The sequence below is a fragment of the Rhinopithecus roxellana genome, chromosome 15, assembly GCF_007565055.1.
Source record: "Rhinopithecus roxellana isolate Shanxi Qingling chromosome 15, ASM756505v1, whole genome shotgun sequence".
NCBI lineage: Eukaryota > Metazoa > Chordata > Mammalia > Primates > Cercopithecidae > Rhinopithecus > Rhinopithecus roxellana.
The window spans coordinates 15,525,687-15,543,762 of NC_044563.1; the positions used below are offsets into that span (position 1 = coordinate 15,525,687).

Here is an 18,076-nt window from a genome sequence, read left to right on the forward strand (position 1 = left end):
TACTTCATGAATGCTGTCACATGTAATCTTCACAGCCACCGTCAAGATCGGCATGATTGTTATGGCTCTTTTTATTATTATTCCCTGTTTAAGGGCTCATCCCAGAGAGGTTAAGTATCTTGCCTTGTCCTGGGGTTAAAAAACAACCAGGAAGCTACCTAGGTCTGTATGATTCTCAGACCACTCTAACTTCTTTACAATTTGCTCAACAGTGGTTCATGCTTGAATGTGATTCAGAATCACCTGGAGGCCGTATTTAAACCAATTATCCCACAGTTTTCCATTCAGTAGGTTGGGATGGGGCTCCAAAATCCACATTCCTAACAAGTTCCCAGATGATGTTGCTCCTGGTTCAAGGACCACGCTGTGAGAACTACAGTGCTGGGCTGGGATCCAGCTCCCGCCCCTACTCCACCCAGGCAAAGCGCTCATAATCATACCTTTCCACAATGGTGTGTTGTGAGATGCTGATGTGATAATGGAAGTGAAAGAGCTTCGTCAGCTGCCCAGATGAATGCCCCTGGTCATTAACCAGGTAATCTGCCTGAGGCTAGTGCCCCGGAGGCTGGGGGGGGCACAGAGGGCTGGGACGCAGGGTGGGCACCGCAGCCATCTAGAGAGCCCTTGCAGCCCACCTCAATTCTGGGTCACTTTTCCTTCAGGGAGAAAGCCAGCTTTGAGGGCTTAGGCCCGCAGTCCCTCCTGCCACTCTTCTCAACCCACACCTCCTCCCTCATCTCAGGCAGCTGCTGGGCACACTGCCCCAGCACTGGCTGGCCTGGGCTACTTCCCCAGGGGCCAGTCCAGGCAAGCTGGGGCAGCGCAAGCCTGTGACTCAGGACCTGAGGCTGAATCCCGCTCACGCCCGCCTCCATGAGATTCAGAGGCCGTGACTTCCCTTCTGTGAGCCTTAAACTGCACATTAGTAAAATAGGCGCAACGAGAGTACCCGTGAGTTGTGGGAATTCAAGGACTAGAACTTTATACAGCGCTTGGCATAGAGCCTGGCCCCTAGCAAGGATTCAATGGTAGTCAGTATTTTCAAAAAGTTCCTGGGCCCAGGCCGCCTCCTGATAGAGGCCCCGACTTGGAACACAAACCGCTCCCACGCCGTTCCCCGGCTGCACCCGGATACACCCGCCCTGGAATGCCAGCGTGGGGGCCCCAGGGCTACCCGCCCGGAGCTGAGAGGGGCAGGGCGGGGCAGGATTAGGAAGGCGCTGAGAAGGGGCTGGGGCGGGGAGGGGCGTGGCCTCACCCTACAAGGGCCGAGGGATGTGGTGGGCCCGAAGGAGAAAGTGAAGGAGGTGGGGGCGCTGGGAGGGCCGGGGAGACCTGGAAGGACGAGGTAGGCGGGAGCTGGGCGGGACCGTTAGGCAGCGCCGTGAGTGGACAGGGCTGGAGCGGGGCGGGCTTCATCCCCTGTGTAACCTGGGGGCGGGGCTGCCGGGATAGAGGAGCGAGGCCGTAGCGGGGCGGGGAGAGGGGCGGGGCCTCAACTCCAGCAGGGCCCGGCGGCTGGGCTGGTCGGGGTAGGGCCATAGGGGGCGGGGCCTGGCCGGCGGGAGCGCACCGCCATCCCAAAGGGCTCGGGGGCGGGGTCGGCGGAGGGGCGCCGCGGGGGCGTGTCCCCTGGGGGGGCGGGGCCTGCCGAGTCCGCGGCGTTCCCCGGCTGCAGCCAGGGGGGGCCGAGGAGTGACTGAGCCCAGGGCTGCGCAGTCCGACGCCGACTGGGGCACAAGCGGGCGACGCTGGGCCCGCAGCGCGGAGCAGAAAGCAGAACCAGCAGGTGAGCAAGGGGGCAGCAGGCCGGGGGAGCCTGCCGGACAACCAGAGGCAAAGTTAGTTTTGACCCCCGCTTCTGCGGTGCGTCTCGGATAGCTTTCCTCGGAACTAGTGACAGGTCGGGGCAGCTGGTGGGTGAAAAGGAGCTTTAGCCCCCAGTCCTGAACCCCCAGTTCTCACACTCGGGCGTGCACCAGCTGCGTGATCCTGGGTCCGTCCCTCCACCCGGCTCTGGACCTCCCAGGTTCCAGCAGGAGGAAGTGAACCAGATTAATTCCACGCTGCCGTTGCCCTTTCTCACTTAAAACGCCGGAAGGTGAGAGCTGGCAGGTGAGCGCAGGCTGCAGGTCGCCACAGGTGTTCCCATCGCATTGCCCTCTGCAGTTTCTCTCCCTGCAGGAAAGAACTTGGGACTAAGAGAAGCGAATTGCTTTAAAGAGTGCACTGGTTCCTCGGTTGGGGCTCGTAACCCACGAACCCTGGGGAACAGGAGGCCAAAGCAAGTAGGTCCCATTTCCCGCCTCACCTGCTTCCCACAAATTCTGACAGTTCAGCTGAGTCGGACCCCCTAAGACTTCGTAAGTTAGAAACGCAGTGGGGCTTTTCCAGGTGAGTTGGCCTGAGCAGGGAGTTGGAAACGGGAACAGTTCTTACACTGGTGACTGGGGAAGAGAAGAGAAAACGTCACCAATCCTTGGGCCCAGGGTCAAGCCCAGGGCCCCAGTGGCTCTTGCAGCATACCCAGGGTTAATTTCGTGGCTGACAGGTTCTGTTCCTGGTGGCGGTGGGTGCTCTGTGCTGGGCCTCAGTAGCGGGGCAGCCTAGTTCTGTGGTCAAGGGCCTGGGCTTTGGGATCAAACTGATTTGGATTCCATTCCCCCTCCAAACTTCAGTTTCCTCACCTGTAAAATAGGGATAATGACAATATCCAATGGCAGGAGCCAGCACTAAATAGAATACTGTGTACACACTACTTAGCAAGGCGCCAGGGAACCAGTGAGACCTCCCTCCGTGACAGCTGCTTTGATGCGGATGGGCAGGTGATGGGCTTGCTTCCTATGGGGAATGAGCCTTTTTTTTTTGGAAAGATGGGGTTGGCTACAGCCCCTCCTGACCTTGTGAGAGCCAGAAATTGCCGCCTGCCACCAACATCACTCTATTTAAGGGATGAGGACTGTGTCATCTGGAACAAAGAGTGGCTGAGTTTTCTGTAACGTTGCTTGAGGTTGGTGAGTGTTGAGTTAAATACGTCTAAAAATGTTTACTGAGCACCTACTATATGCTAGAGAGAGCTAGAGGATACAGAGGTGAACTAGCCAGACCTGACTTGCTGACAATGAGGGCTCCCCCATCCCTACCATGTCCCTGTAGAGAGGATCAGTCACACCCAGGGCTTATGACCAGATGAGATTTCATGGGTCTGTGCTGCCCTAGTGGCTGGAATCCAGCTATACCATTGCACACTTGGCTTGGGATGGAGGCGAGGGGCAATGTGGGCACCTGATATGTAAGCAGGGTTCGGCACCGAAGGACACTGAAGGTGCTGCATTATGTTGGCTCCCTGCATCTTCTGGGAGATAAGCTGTACAGTGTGGAACAAACTGGAAAGTGCTGTGGGACAGAGACGGATTGGCGGCTGCGCTGTGTGCAGGAGACCGTGTGTGTATGTAGGGCAGGGGGAGGTGTTCAGAAGAGTGAGACACTTGAGAAGCCAGGGCAGGGGGTGGGGGTAAGGAGGCTTCCTGGAGGGGGTGAGACTTGAATAGGACTTTCTGCCTGGGCTCCTGGTCCTGGTTTGGCTTGGATCAACATGGGACCACAGTCTCTCCAAGCACTAAAGTGGCATAAACTGGAGTTTGGTATGGTGGGGAGGGAGAGGGTCTGGTAGGTGGTGCCTGAGGTGGGGAGGAGGAGACGTTCATTTCAACAGAGCCTACCTAGTGAGCCTTAAAGGAAAGCCCTCCCCATCACCACCTCCCCTTCCCACTTGATGAATGACAAGTGACCACATAAGGCCTGCACCCTCAGGTTGCTTACCATCCAGAAAGGGGCTTACACAAGAATACCAGTGACTCTGATGCAAGATAAATGAAAAAAAGGATTAGAGGGATCTTCAGAGCCTTACAGACTGGGAAGATTTTGGCAGCCAGAATGAAGATGGTGTCTTGGGGAGAGGAAAATGCCTAGGCAGAGGCAGGGAGGTCAACCTGTCCTGAGAAGTCTCAAGAAACTGCTAGGTTGCTCATGCTGGCTGAAGTTTGGGACGGTGCGGAGATACACAGTGGGACCAGCTTACAGAGGGCCTTGAATGCCAGGGTAAGAACTTTGGATCTGATTTGCAGAAAGTGGGAGCCACTGAAGGTTTCTGAGGAGAGGAGTGACACAACAGAGCAGCACTTTAAAAAAGTCAGTCTGTGCCAGATGTGCTGGGGTGGAGGATCCAGCAGTCAAGGAATAATGAACCAATAGCTGCAGTGACAGGGAAGAAGGGGTCTGGGTGGCTTTGGGGATGTCTGCAATTGGGAGTGAAGGAAGAGACACCAGCCATGGGGGTAGCGAAGGCACCACTGGAGGGGTGGAAGGGGACTGTTCCAGCACCTTTGCACTTCTTTCTCCTCCCCATCCTGTCTGGTACATACCAGGGGCTCAGGAAGATGGTTGGATTGGGTGAGTGGCGGGGGCGCTGGGAGGGTGATGAATGCTACAAGGGGGGTTTGCCCATGAAGAGGAGGCATCTGGGCCAAAAGGTGGGAGCCTGTGCCAATCAGCAGTAAGTTTGGGAGTGGGGGGCGGGGTGGTTGGTTGAAGTGCCTGCTGGTCCCTCCTTCCCATCCCAGCCCAGGGAGGGTAGGGGTGAGAGGTCACCATGTGCTATCTCTGGCAGTGGGTGAGCAGTCAGGGCACACGTTTCTCACAGTAGGGGGACTGGGGCAGGATTTTGGCTTCCCTGGGCTCCTCTGAAGTTTCTGCTATGTGGGGGTGGCCCCCTCTGTCTTGAAGCCTCACGCTTTAGAGTCACAGCCTGGAAGCTCCCATCACCTATCCCCTTCTACCCTGGGGTTCCCCCAAGGACCAGACAGTTCCCACTCAACCCATAACTGAGCAGCCCCAAGTCCTGAGTGTTCCTTTGGATTTGGAGCATCTGGGGCCAGCTGGCACCCCTGCTTCTCGTTTGGCCTTGGCCTTCTGCTCCAAACCATTATACCCACTTCCTCCACCCCACGGGAAGCTCACAGGGGGCGGTTATGACTTAATCAAGAAGATCAAACGGCCAGAAGCTGGCTCTGTGAGAGGTGGGAAGGGAGGCAAGAGCCTGGACTGTTTGGCCTGGGCCTCTCCGTGGGACAGGACCCGTTTAATCTTAGCAGGAACTGCCCTACCCACCCGCTTCCCCTCCACTAAGCCGGGGTCTGAGGAGCTGGGAGGGGAAGCCCAGAGGTAAACATGGAGCGAGCGGTGTGGGACGTGTTGCTCCCCTCACCCCTGACGCTGCCCTAAGAAGAGGCAGACAACCACAGACCTGGGGCCTCAGGAACAGGCCCAGCTGCTGTCTCTCGGAGGCTGGCTGGTTCCTGACTCACCCCCGGGCTTCCCCCTCCACTGTGGTTTTCCTGTCAGCAGCTGATTCACTGTGCTGACAAGGAGAGGCAGCTGATAGGGGAAAGAGACCTATGTTCTGGTCCTTGGAGTTGGCTCCTGCTCTGCTGTTGGTGTGTTGTGTGACTTTAGATAAGTTCCTTCTCCTCTCTGGGATTCCTTCCCTGGCTTGCAGATGCCCCATTCTTTCCTTGGCTCCCAGGGAGTTCTGGGACCTGGGATCTATCCTTTGCAAAGTAGGGCATGTCTGTGAACACCCACCCATACTCAGGCATGCACACACACACACACACAACCCCAACACAGTGGAGCTGGGCAGCTCCCCTCAGACAGAGCACTTGATCCTGCCTCCCTGTTCTTACCTTGTTTCCCCCACCTGAAGCACTTTTATCTACCTTCTGCCTGTTCACAGATTAGAGAGATGATGGTACGGTATGGCAGTAAAGCCCTGGACTTTAGAGTTGAGATCTTGGCCCTGCCAATTTCTAGCTATGTGACCCTTTCTGAGCCTCAGTTTTTGAACCTGCAAGTGGGGATAATGATGGTCATGACTTCATAGGTCATGAGCAGAGGACAAAAAAGTACACATGAAACACTTAGAATTGTTATACCTAGCACATAGTAAATGCTCAATAAAGGAGAGCCATTGTTGTTTGCTGCATCTAGTTGGTCTTTCAAGGCTGGTGCCAGGCTCCTTCTCAGGCCCCCAGGGACATTCCCAGAACAACCTTCCTTCTGCACAGGGCCTCTGTGCCTCTCCAATACGTGTGTGCCCCAAGACGCCAGTCATGTCTGGCTATGTGGGGCTCTCTGGTTCTTCCTGGGGGCAGCTGGGTCTCCTCACTGTGACGCTCAGCTTCCTGAGGGGCAGTAGGTCTGAACATCGCTGGCTGCCTTTCCCAAGCCCCTCCTTGCCCTTCACTTTCTCCTCGCCCTTCACCTTCTCCTCTGTGCTTGTCTACACTGTCGCTTTGTGGTGTATGACGTGTTTCCACGAGCTCTCCTGGACAGGCACTGCCCTGTCCTGTCTGTATCTCTGATTCCTGGCACACAGCAGGCACTTGGGGATCGATGACTGAATGAATAGGTAAGTGGTTCTCTTGGGTGGGGCTGGGGGTGTCAGCAGGACCCAGCTTGGTGCCAGATACCAGGTGACTCCTTGGCAAAGGCAGAGCCAGGAAGCAGGACCCGGATGCCGCTGCCCAGAGCTTCAGGTCCGTGGGCCCCACTTCTGCAACCTGGATCCAGGGAGACGGGAATGCACTGTCTGTCCTGGGATTGCTTTTGGCAGAGCTTCTGCTTCTCTTCTGATGCCTGGCCTTTACCCTCCTGAGAGGGGAACAGCATGACTTCCTTCAGCCCCAACCCAGTGAGGGGCCACTCTGGCCTTTAGTGAACTCTGGCTCAGCCAGAAAGAGCATCTTGGAGTCAACAGTTGTTTGTGGAAGATGCTGCTATCCTATGGGGACTCAAGCTGGGGCCTGGAGAAATGGGACAGTGCCCTCCAGGAAGCCCATCCTGGACATCATCCATCCAGACCCCCAGATGGGCAGCTCTGGGAAGCCCTACTCTCCCCTCTGGCCTCCTACCCCGCAGGGGAGGCTTTTGCCCATTCTCCACCTCCCGCTTGACTTTCCCTGCCTTGTGGACGGGTGATCTGGTGTGGGAGCTGTTCAGAGTTCTGGGCCTTGGCTCTCAGGGTCAATGTATAGAAGTGAACAATGCCCTGAGGGCTGGGCATTAGGAAGCCCGGGTTCAAATCTGGCTCTGCCATGGAACTACAGCGTGACCTTGGCCAAATAGGTGACTCCTAGGCTGGTTTTCTTCCTTTTAGGCAGCAAGTATTCCAGAAGCCTTCCTGAGCCCCAGCTGGGCTTGGGCCCGGGGTAGTGGAGAAGAAAGCCTAGGCAAGATCACAGACTCTGGAATCAAACTGCCTAAGGACGATTCCTGCCTCTGCTACTTACCAGCTGGGCGTGACTTTGTGTCTTACCCCTCTGTGCATCAGTTTCAGCATCTATAAAATGGAGACAATAATAGTACTCATCTCATAGGGTTGTTTGAGAATGATATATGAGCTAATGCATATGAAGCATTTAAAACAGTGCCTAGCACATAGTTAGTGCTATGTACATTCCTGCTGTTTTGGTAGTGTTTATTTTTATTTATTTTTTTTGAGACAGAGTCTCACTGTATTGCTGAGGCTGGAGTGCAGTGGTGCAATCTTGGCTCACTGCAACCTCCACCTCCTGGTTCAAGTGATTCTCGTGTCTCAGCCTCCTGAGTAGCTGGAATTACAGGCATGCACCACCACACCAGGCTAATTTTTGTATTTTTAGTAGAGATGGGATTTCACCATGTTGGTCAGGCTGGTCTCAAACTCCCGGCCTCAAGTGGTCCTCCAGCCTCGGCCTCCCACAGGAATTACAGGCATGAGCTACTATGCTCGGTGTTTTTGGCAGTGCTATTAATAGGAACCAGGTTGTAAGTCTTTGAAGAGCTTGAGTCTGGAGATCAGGGGACCTGGGCTCTGTTCCCAGTTCATCTTTTACTTGCTGTGTTACCTTGGGTAAGTTATAGCCCTTCTTGGGCTACAAAACTATATTATCTTGCATTTGCTGTGCTTGGATTTTGTAAGTGAGGCATATGTGATGCCACAGTGGACGCCTGCAGGGTTTTATTCAGGGGAAGGACTCCTGGGGGCCTGGCTTATTCTCCTGCAGCCTAGGAAGGAAGGAAGGCTGTAGGTGGGCAGGTCCCAGCTGCTGCCCTAAACCATTGCAGAGACTGAATGGCAGAGCTGCTCCCCTACAACTCTACTCAATCAGGCCAAAATGTAGACAACTACATGTAATGTACCCGTTACGAAATACAATTATATAGATTAGATTACAGACCTTTATTATCTTTTTACTTTCCCCTATTTTCCAAATCTACAGTGAGCCTGTATTTTTTTATGCTCAAGAAAAAAAGAACCCATTCCTACAATGAAGCTATAAAAAACATACCATATATATTTGAACAAAAAATGTATTATACGAACTTGGGATTACACTGAAGTTCTTTTTGTGAATAAATCATATTTTTTCAAAGGAGGGATGGGATGTTGGTTTGAAGTGAATATCAATTTGTCAAGCCTCAGAAGACTTGGAGGGAGTGCCTATGGTAGTGTCTCTTGTCTCCCAGGCTGGGAGACAAGAGTTAGAGGAGTGTAATAGAATAGAAGTGTAATCTGCCTTCCCATGCGGTGGACACACCCTGAGTGTTGGGTGGTGTTTAGAAAGCTTTTGAACAGTAGTTGAGATCAAGCGCCTTAATGACCATTCTGAGCCTCAGTTTCCTCATCTGTGAAATAGGGATGGACTACTGTGAGGGTTAAATGAGCTAAACACACATTGAAGACAGAGCTCCAAATGGAAGCCGACGGAAGAACAACGTGGCTTTAGATCTGGGGCCCAGAGGGCTTGCTGACTGGCCTGTCCTGGACCTGGCAGAGTTACCCGTCCCGCCACAGGAAGTGCTGGACAGGAACCAGCCTCCTGCAGGACCAGGCAGCAGGAGCAGACCACAGCCCAGACAGAACTCTCCCTGCGGGCAACTTGGCTCTGCGAGGAGCAGGGCCCCACTTAGCCTGCCCTATGTGTCTCTAAGACGAACCAATCATAAGCCACCCAGGGCGTGGCGTGAAGCCAGAGGGCAGTGGGGGAGGCAGTGGGGGCGGGGGGGGCGGGGGGACCCTGGGGGCTGGCAGCGGAGCAAGGCCTGAGGTGTTTCCCTGACAGAGGTCCCTCCATTGGGAAAAAAATGGAGAGGGGAGTCTGTGTTCCCACGTGTACACATAAACCGTTTTGAATGATACCTGGTATGAAGTAAGCACTCAATAAATGTTTGTTGTTGCTGGTAATAATAACAATTGGTAAATTCTACTAGTACAGTTGGAAAACCATCTCCCACTCACTGTCTTAAAAAGTGGAATATTAGAATGCTTTTGCAATGGGACCTATGAGACATCATCATATATAGAGGAAATAGAAACTCGGCAGGGGAGGTTTGATTTATCTGAGGTCATGGAGCAAGTGAGTGTCTAGGCCTTGAGTCACCTTTGGACATGTAGGTAGCCCACCTCCCTGACCCCTGGCCTTTCTGAACACACAGCAGTGGGGTAACTGAGGCAGGGAGTATGTGTCCTCTACTCTGAACTAGTCACTTGTTTTCCATCTGAAAGCCCCTCTTACCCGCTTTCTCTGCCCCACACCCTCTCCTGGCAGGGTTGAGCAAGTCTCCTTGTTTGCCAGGAGATGGTATAGCATGGCATTATGGTTCTCAAAATTTGTGCATATAGGAATCCCTAAAGATCCCTGCAAGTTGCAGTCAGGGAACCACTGGGGCTGTGCCTACAGCTTGGGGTTCTTCTAGCTTCTCAGGCATTGGTGTCAGCCAGACCTAGCTATGGGCACAGTATCTGGTAACCTCTGGGCAAGTTTCTTGGCCTCTCAGAGCCTTGGTTTTTATGAGGATTAAATGAGATAATGCTGGTAAAATGCTTCGTGGCAGAACCAGGGAAGAGTGCACCCTCAATGAAACCAGAGGATAAGGGTGGTGATGATGAACAAAGGCTGTTCCTGTCATTACTTCGGGGGAAATGACAGGGAGTCTTCCTCTCTGAAGGCTGAGGTCCCCAATCTGGAGTGAAGGAGCTTTCCAGGGTTGTGTGGAGCTCTGGTGGGGTGTCAGCAGAGGCCTTAGGTCTCTGCAGTCTTGGTACCCAGACTATCTGAGCCCAGCCTTGACCTGGGTGCTCTTGGCATAGAGTTGAGGGCAAAATTGAGGGCTTATGTCTAGAGTCACAGGATCTTGGTGGTGTGAGCAGCTCTGTGCTCCATCCAGTCAACCTCCCTGCCCAGTCTGATCCCATGGACCACATCCAGCATTTGCTCACGCACCTCAAGTCTTGGAGAGCTCATGATTTTTTATTTCTGGAAAGAGCTGACTCTTAGAAAATAGGGGATAGAATCTGAGCAAACCCACCCACCCTTGGCTTCCCCATGTTGATCCTGATCTGGCTTGTTGGAATTACACACAATGTGGAAACTCCCTGGTGGAACCAAATCTTGTAGCAGAAGACCCCAGGCCAGCGATTCTGACATAGGAAGGAGATATTTTCTTTTACAAACTTTATCTAAACCAAATGGCTACCCCAAGAAACCCCCCAAACTTTCTGATTATTGAAGAAAGAGAGGTTTTTTTGTGTGGAAAAATTCAGGCGGTAAAGAACAGACCTGCAGGAGGAAATAATTGCTCAGAGATAACTGCTGTGAACAGTTTGGTGTTTTGGCTTTAAAAAAAAGCACACACATACAAGATTGGGATTGTACCACACAAACCACTTCCTGCACTGCCACTTTTGACTGAACGCTGTATAGGGAGGGTTTTCCCATGTGATTGAGCATTCTCCAGCAAGTTTCCCAGCTCTGTAGTATTGCACCATAGGAATCTGCTGTGACCTGGTTAAGCATTCCCCAGCCGTTGCACATTTAGGCCCTTTGAATTTTTCATTAGTATTCCCCTTGCTATAATGATCGCCTTGTCCCTATGTATATTTTGTACTCAACTCTAATGAGCTCCATGGAATGAATTCCTAGAAGTGGCTTTCCAAGTCAGATGGTTTTTAAACTCAAGGCCAGAGGACCAGAATCTCCCACCCTAACCAGTCTCCCAATTTCGCTTCAGCCCTACTGGTGGGGGAGTGTTCTCTCTGTCCCTGGTTCTAGTTGGCCCACTCACAGGAGGAGGAGGAGCAGGCTTTTAGGGTATGTGTATCTGTGAAAGAGAAGGAGATGGAGAAAGGCAGATAGATACAGGGGAGTGTTTTCTCTTCAATTACAGTCTGACTTTTGACCCTCTCCTCTCTGGGAGCCTGTGGTGTCATTAACTAATCATGGACTCTCTTTACTATTTAATGACCTCTCCCCACAGTGACTCCATCCTCCCCAACAGTCTCCTGGAAAGGAGGAGGTGGGAAGATGAGTCAGTGGGGGAAAGTTTCTCCAGAGTGGGTGGTGGGTGTTGCGGTAGTTCTCAAACTCTGACATGTATCAGTCCCTTGGACAGCTTGTGAAAGCACAGATTGCTTGGCCCCACCCCCAGGTTTCTGATTCTGTGGGTCTGGGGTACCACTTGAGAATGTGCATTGCTAACACGTTCCCAGGGAACACTGCAGTTCTGGCCCTGGACCATACTTTGGGTACCAGTAAAGTAGTGGGATGGGGCAGGGTGGGGTTCTGTGGTGAGTTTCAGCTCCTGGTGCTGCTGACAGTAGGAACCTTGTCCTGTTTAATAAAGGTTCATCTTGTGAGGCCTGAACTCACCTTCCCCTCCTGCCCCCACCTCACCACCCCTTCTCCCATGTGTCCTTTGGGAACTTTCTGTGCAGGAGGACAAGAGGATTATCCACACCTCCATTTTACAGAAAGGAAAACTGAGTCTCTGACAGGTGACCTGCTATGTCTGAGGATGTTGAAAGTAGGAGGGCTAGTACTGGAACCCTGGCCCTGTCACGCTCCCCACCTCAACTTCTCCAGTGCAGGTCTGGTGTGGAAGCAGAGATGCCTTCCCTGACCACTGTGTTGGCCCCAAGTGAGGGGTCTGGGGAGGCAGGTTCCTTCACACCATCTCTGCGCTGGGATCTTGCTCCACTTCTTATCCCCCGACTGACTCTTCAGTAACGTGATCTTCTTCCAAGGTCTAGTGTTCTCCAGCAGTTTATGTTCCCAGTTATGGTTCTGGGCAGGTTTTCCAGGAAGCCAGAAACTTTCTCCTGTCAAACGTGGGCTTCACCCGGCAGGCACAACAGAGGGAGAAGAGAGAAGCCTCAGTTGTTGAGCATGTAATGTGTGCCAGGCCCTATCCTGGACACTTTACAGCCATGATGTCAGGTCAGCCACCCCAGGTAGGGGTTAACACCAGGTCCCATTGTATAGATGAGGAAACCGAGGGTCCAGGAGGTGAAACAAGGTCACAGAACTGAAAGGGGCAGAGCTGGGCTTTTGATTTCGAACTCAAGGCTGGGGTCTGGTCTGGGACAGCAATAGGTCCTGTTCTAGAGGGAGCCAGAATGTGGAGCAAGCAGCCTCTGCCCCACCCGCCATCTACACAGAGATGGTCAGCCCGAGGGTCAAAGCTCCCTTGGGATTCAGGGTCTTGCAGTGGGAGGGCACTGGCTGGTCAGCAGGAGACCCCTTTTAAATCCTGCTCTGCTACTGCCTGGCTCTGTGGCCTGGGGGCAAGTCACTTCCCGGCTTGGGACATCTGAATTCTCCTTTCTCATAATGATCCCTTATGCTTTATAGCTCTTGGCAGTGGACATTTTCTCATGTACTTATTCCCGGTCCCTCAAGCCTTCCAGCACCCTGTGAAATAGGGCGGGCATTATTACTAAGCCCATGTTCACAGAGGATGAGGATGACAGAGCAGTGAGTTGCCCAGAATCCCGCGGGCGGTTGAGGGATGGTACAAGAGCTAAGACTGGAACCTGGGTTGTCTTTGCGGCCCATCTTGAGCCCAGCCCCGAAGACGGGAGAACTTTCTCTCTCTTCTCAGCCATAGGATGAAGGATCCCAGGGCTCTCAGTTGGGCTGGTGGGTCCTGGGTGCAAGGGGCCCAGGATCCCAGAAAAGGCTGGCCTGGGATCTTTGCTGTTGGCCAAGAACCCATGGGGAGGCAAGACAGGGTGGTCCAGGCTGTCTCTGTTTCTGATTCCTGCCCGGGCCTTGCACATGAGGTCCTTGGTGCTGAGGGGAAGGAGGGGTTCAGCCCAGGTTTTCCTCCCAGCTCAGCTGCTTGCTTCTCCTGGGAACTGTGCTTTTCTTCTAAAATGCGTCATGCAGAATTTTCCACACATGGGTGCCTGGGCCCTGCAGTTTTACCTGAATGCCATCACTTCCTCCTAAGTCTTCCTCATTCTTCCACACCTGGCTCTAGCCACTTTCTTCCCTCAGGGAAGCCTTGCTCCTCTGGCCAAGCCAACTCAACTTTCTCGGGTTCTGTGCAGTGGGCGAACTGGCTGACCAGGTTGGTTAACTCCCCAGTGAGGCATGAGAGCAGGGCCTGTGGCTGGTGTGGGTCCAAGCCCCTGCAGGGTCTGGCAGGGCGTGCAGCTGAGTCTGTGCATGCTAGGGAAAGGTTGGCCTCAGACCTGGAACTCTCAGGCTTGTGACTTTCAGCAAGTCACTTACCTTCTCTGAACCCTGGTTTCCTTCGTCGGAAAGTAAGAAAGCTACTTTCCTTGTTGATAACTTCTGATACTTGCGGGAGATAAAGTGCAAAACATCTAGCACTGGCGCCTGGGGGTTCATGGCACTCAGGAAATGCCAGTCCCTCATCTTCCCTGTAGTGGGCTCAGGCTACGTTCTGCCTCCACCCACCCCGACCCCCTTTAGTGGGGGGCCTGGTTGGGCTTGGCCTAAGGCCTGAACTATATCTGCTCTAGGTAGGGGGTGTCCTCGGTGGATAATGGGCCAAGGATTGGGCACAGGGATAGAATCAGGCTGATTTAATCAGACTCTGCCAGTTCCAAGTTGTGACCCTCCCTGGGCATGTTACTAACCCCCCTGAGCCTCAATTTCCAGATCTGTAGAAAGAGATACTCTGTCTCCTGTGTTCTCAGGATCACACATGATCGGCAAACAGGAGACCAGGGGATGGGGCCCAGGCGACCTGAGGGCGGCCTCCCAGGAGGCTTGGGTCAGGTCAGTGGCTGCTTATTTACATATCAATTTTCCTACTGGGGAACAAATAGTCCCCTTTTCCTCTGGACACCTGGAGGCTCTCCAGGCCCATATGCTCTTGGTGTAGTGCCTGGTTTGCTGGGTCACCCAGGGAAGGAGACAGCCTCTCTCTGAGCCCCTATCTTCCTGTGGGAAGAGAGCCAGGGAGCCAGCCCAGGTGTGAGGCCCTGCCTGGTTCTATCTGAGACCACGATGGTGTTGCCCCATGTCCCATGCCTGGCCCCTGGGACAGACCACTTCCTATAGCACCTAGCACCCTTCCTTCTCACCTGTCTGTACATCTATACACCCCCTTTCTAGCTCCGTGTGGCCCAGGACCTTCTCATGGTGATAATGATCATCACACTTCCCTTTATTGTGCTAGAGCATTTTACTCCTCAAACCACACACCTCCCTCTAGGACAGGAATGAACCATTACTACCCAGAGAGGGGAACTCGCCCAAGGCCCACAGCCGTACTCACTACCCTCTCTGCCTGCCCCAGCTCTCAGTGGATGCCAAATTCTTGGCTAAGTCCCTCAGCAATGGAAAGTTGGTTGGCCCTGGGAAGAGGAGAGGCTAGCAGAGGGCTAGGTTGAGGACTGGGCCGGGGGAATGGGGTCCCAGATTTCCACCTGCATTAGGAGCTGGCATAGGGACTGTCCCCACTGCACAGATAGGTAAGCTGAGGTTTGGGGAAGGGGAGTGATTGATTACAGCCTAAAGCTAGCTGGGCTCATTCCCCTTCTCTCTTCCTCCCCATGGCCATGAGTTGCTCTAGTGGAAGGGATTGGATGGGGCTGTTTGGGACTCGGATGTTCATTTTGTGTTAGCCGCTGCGGGCTGAGGTCAGGTCCCTTCTGTCTGCCTCAGCTTCCTTAGGGGGCTCAGAGTGGCTGGCTCAGAGCACTGCAGTGCCCTTTCTCGTCATAAAGGCCTGGCCAGCAGCCTGCTCAGGAATCACATTTGGTGGGAGATAGGGTTTTTTCCCAGGGCACAGTGCTGCCGCTCCTAGAATCTCGGGGAGGCCAAGGCTGAGAAAGATGTGCTGGGGAAGGGTCTTTGTTAATGGGAGGTAGGGAGAGGGCAGGGTGGGGGAGGCTAGAGGGTGGGCCCATTCCTTGGGAGGCCACAGAGGAAACAGGACTCTTGGCTACAAAACAGGAGGAGACAGAACATGCAGGGCAGTCTCTGGGGTGGCCCCAGAGCAGGAGCTGGGGAGTTGGCCTGGCTCCAGGGGTGGGTGTGAGGTCCTCCTGGGTCAGCAGGGCCTGCACTCCCAGGCTGGCCTCACCACAGGCTCCCCTAGACTTCCTGGTGGGACCTGGCAGGGCCTCAGGGTCTGCAGGTTGGTGCTCCGGGGGACTGGAGGCTCCCTTCACCCTCGAGCCTGTGTCTTTCTTTTTAGTCTCTCTGTCCCTGCCTCTCTCACTCTCCCCTCTGTACCTTGCTCTGCCCAAGCCCCTCAGCAAACCCAGAGGAGAGGCCCAGGGAGCCCTGGGGAGGGAGCCCTGACAGGCCCGTGCTGGTTTCCTTTTCTTACCAGCGTTCCTGCTGGAGCTGCCAAGTGTCTGGGCTGCTTAAATGGCTGCTTCCCTCGCCTGGGAACGTGGGGCCCTCTGTGGGAAGCACAGCCCCTTTATTCCCGCCTCAGCGGGCCCAGATCTCTGCAGTAGACCATGGAAGTGGGTCTCTCAGGGCCACCCCTTGCAAGAGCTGGACTCCTGTCATGGGGAGGGCTTGGTAGGCTAGAGATTGGGGCCTGTGGGCTGGGTGAGGTTGCCCTGGACACTCTGGGTATTCCAAGGCTCTCGGGATGTTAAAGGGAGAGACTTAGATGATGGCAGAAACAGGGAGTGACAAGGAAGAGGGGATGGCTCCAGGGAGCCACAGACAGAGATAGGGACCCCCACAGAAAGGAAGAGACAGGTGAGGGAGAAGAACTTCAGAGAGGGCTAAGGCCCCACAGAGCCCTGCCCTGCCCTCTCCTCACCTGGGCTGAGCTGCCTTCAGCTAGCTCTCAGCCAAGAAGACCCCCTACCCCCAAGTTCTTGCAGTTACCCCTACCCCTACCCTCCACCCCTGGCCCATCTCTCTGTGCTTTCACCCAAGCATCTGTGGAGCCAGAGTCCCTGTACCTATGTGCATCACTTTGCCTTCACTGTGTCTCACTTACTCTTCTCTCTGCCCATCAAATACTCCTAAAGGCCTGCAGAGTACTGAGAACTAAGCCTTGGGAGGCAGGAAGGATCAGCCCATTGGACAGATGAAGGAACTGAGGCTCAGAAAAGTTAAATGACAGTTGGGAAAGGGTAGACAGGCCAGGCGCAGTGGCTCATGCCGTAATCCCACCCAGCACTTTGGGAGACTGAGATGGGTGGATCACTTGAGATCAGGAGTTCAAGACCAGCCTGGTCTACGTGGTGAAACCCGTCTCTACTAAAAATACAAAAATTAGCCATATATGGTGGTGTGTGCCTGTAATCCTGCCTACATGGGAGGCTGAGGCAGGAGAATCTCTTGAACCCGGGAGGCAGAGATTGCAGTGAGCTGAGATCATGCCACTGCACTCCAGCCTCGGCGATAGAGTGAGACTCTGTCTCAATAAAAAGGGTAAATAAACAGAACCAGGGTTTGAACCTATGCCTGTCTGATGTCTATCCTAAATTTTCATGATGAGATAATTAGGGCTGCCATATGGTGTTGCCTGAGTCTGTGCTGGAGAATGTTTTGGAAAGGCTGCCTTGAGGAGATAGCATTTCAGCAGTCCTGTTTCTACCTTCCTGAGCTCAGTGCCTGGGGATGGTACGATGTGACAAAAGGCTTGCCTGCTGCCATGTGGGGTCCCTGATTAGAGTCCCCATCCCTCTCTCTAATCACCCTACTCAGGGCTCACACCCTTTTGTTAGCCACCTACTCTAGCTGGCTAGGCTCTGGGATCAGTGTGCAAGCTGGTCACGGGTGCCTAGTGTCACCCCAGAGTGTCTTCAGTTGGTTGGGTTTGGAAGCTGGGCCATAAAGCTCAATTAATCTAGGCTGGGCCTTGGTGGGGTAATTTTCATTACCTGTCATTTACAACTTTGTTTCTGCAGGCAGCATGGTGTGACAACAAAGCTCAGGGGCTCTGGGAGGGTCAGACTGTTGGGGTTCAACTCTCTGCCCTACCAGCAAGGTGACCTTGGGCAAGGCCCTTGACCACCGTGAGTCTCAGTTTCTGCAGCTGTATAACGGGGTGACGAACAGTACTTATCTCATAGGATCATTGCAGGGATAAACTGAGCCACGTGAAGGGCTTGGCACAATGTCTAGTTAGTAATCATGCAAACATGTTCGCATTTGTCATTGTTAAACACTTGAGTCTGTGTTCTAGAGAGCCCCTTTTGTCCTTCAGAGGGAGATGGAGTCAGCAGGCTGCTTTGTATAATTGCTCACGTTCATGTCTGTGCTTGTCTGGACTGGGTGCTCCCTGAGGGCAGGGATGAGTTCGAGTCATCTGTTTCCTGTTTCACTCCAGCTCCGGGCGGACCTGGAGTGGGGATTCGGTGAACTGCAATGGATGGTGGCTCAGGAGAGAAACTGAGCACAGAAGGGCCACTTGGGAGGCCCCTGGGAGGGCAGCACCTCAGGCCCTCTGGATCATGAGCTGTGTATTCTGAGAGGACAGTGTGCCCTATGAGGTTCCCTCTGAGGGCTAGGCCTGGTTTCATGTCCTACTGTTTCAGCTCAGCCCTCTGTGTCCACCTCCTTCATGGCTGGCTGGTAGAGGGAGAGAATTCTGAAATGCTGTGTGTTTGCTAAACCTGCAGATGCCTGGCCTCACCTCCGGATGCTCTGATTTTACAGTCCTGGGACCAAGGCTTTGCCCCTTTAACACCTGGCTGCAGTGACCCCCGCTCCCTGCCTTGCGATTGCCTTGGTGGTGGGAAGCA

General features: G+C 53.8%; 1 protein-coding gene across 1 annotated transcript in view; it reads left to right on the forward strand.

Moving 5' to 3' along the window:
- Positions 1-1,652: 1,652 nt before the first annotated feature.
- CD82 (CD82 molecule) overlaps positions 1,653-18,076 on the forward strand; it is a 55,826-nt gene continuing 39,402 nt past the window's right edge. Inside the window, exon 1 of the mRNA XM_010371028.2 lies at positions 1,653-1,789. The gene's annotated coding sequence lies outside the window, so the exon portion shown is untranslated. The remainder of the gene's footprint in view (positions 1,790-18,076) is intronic.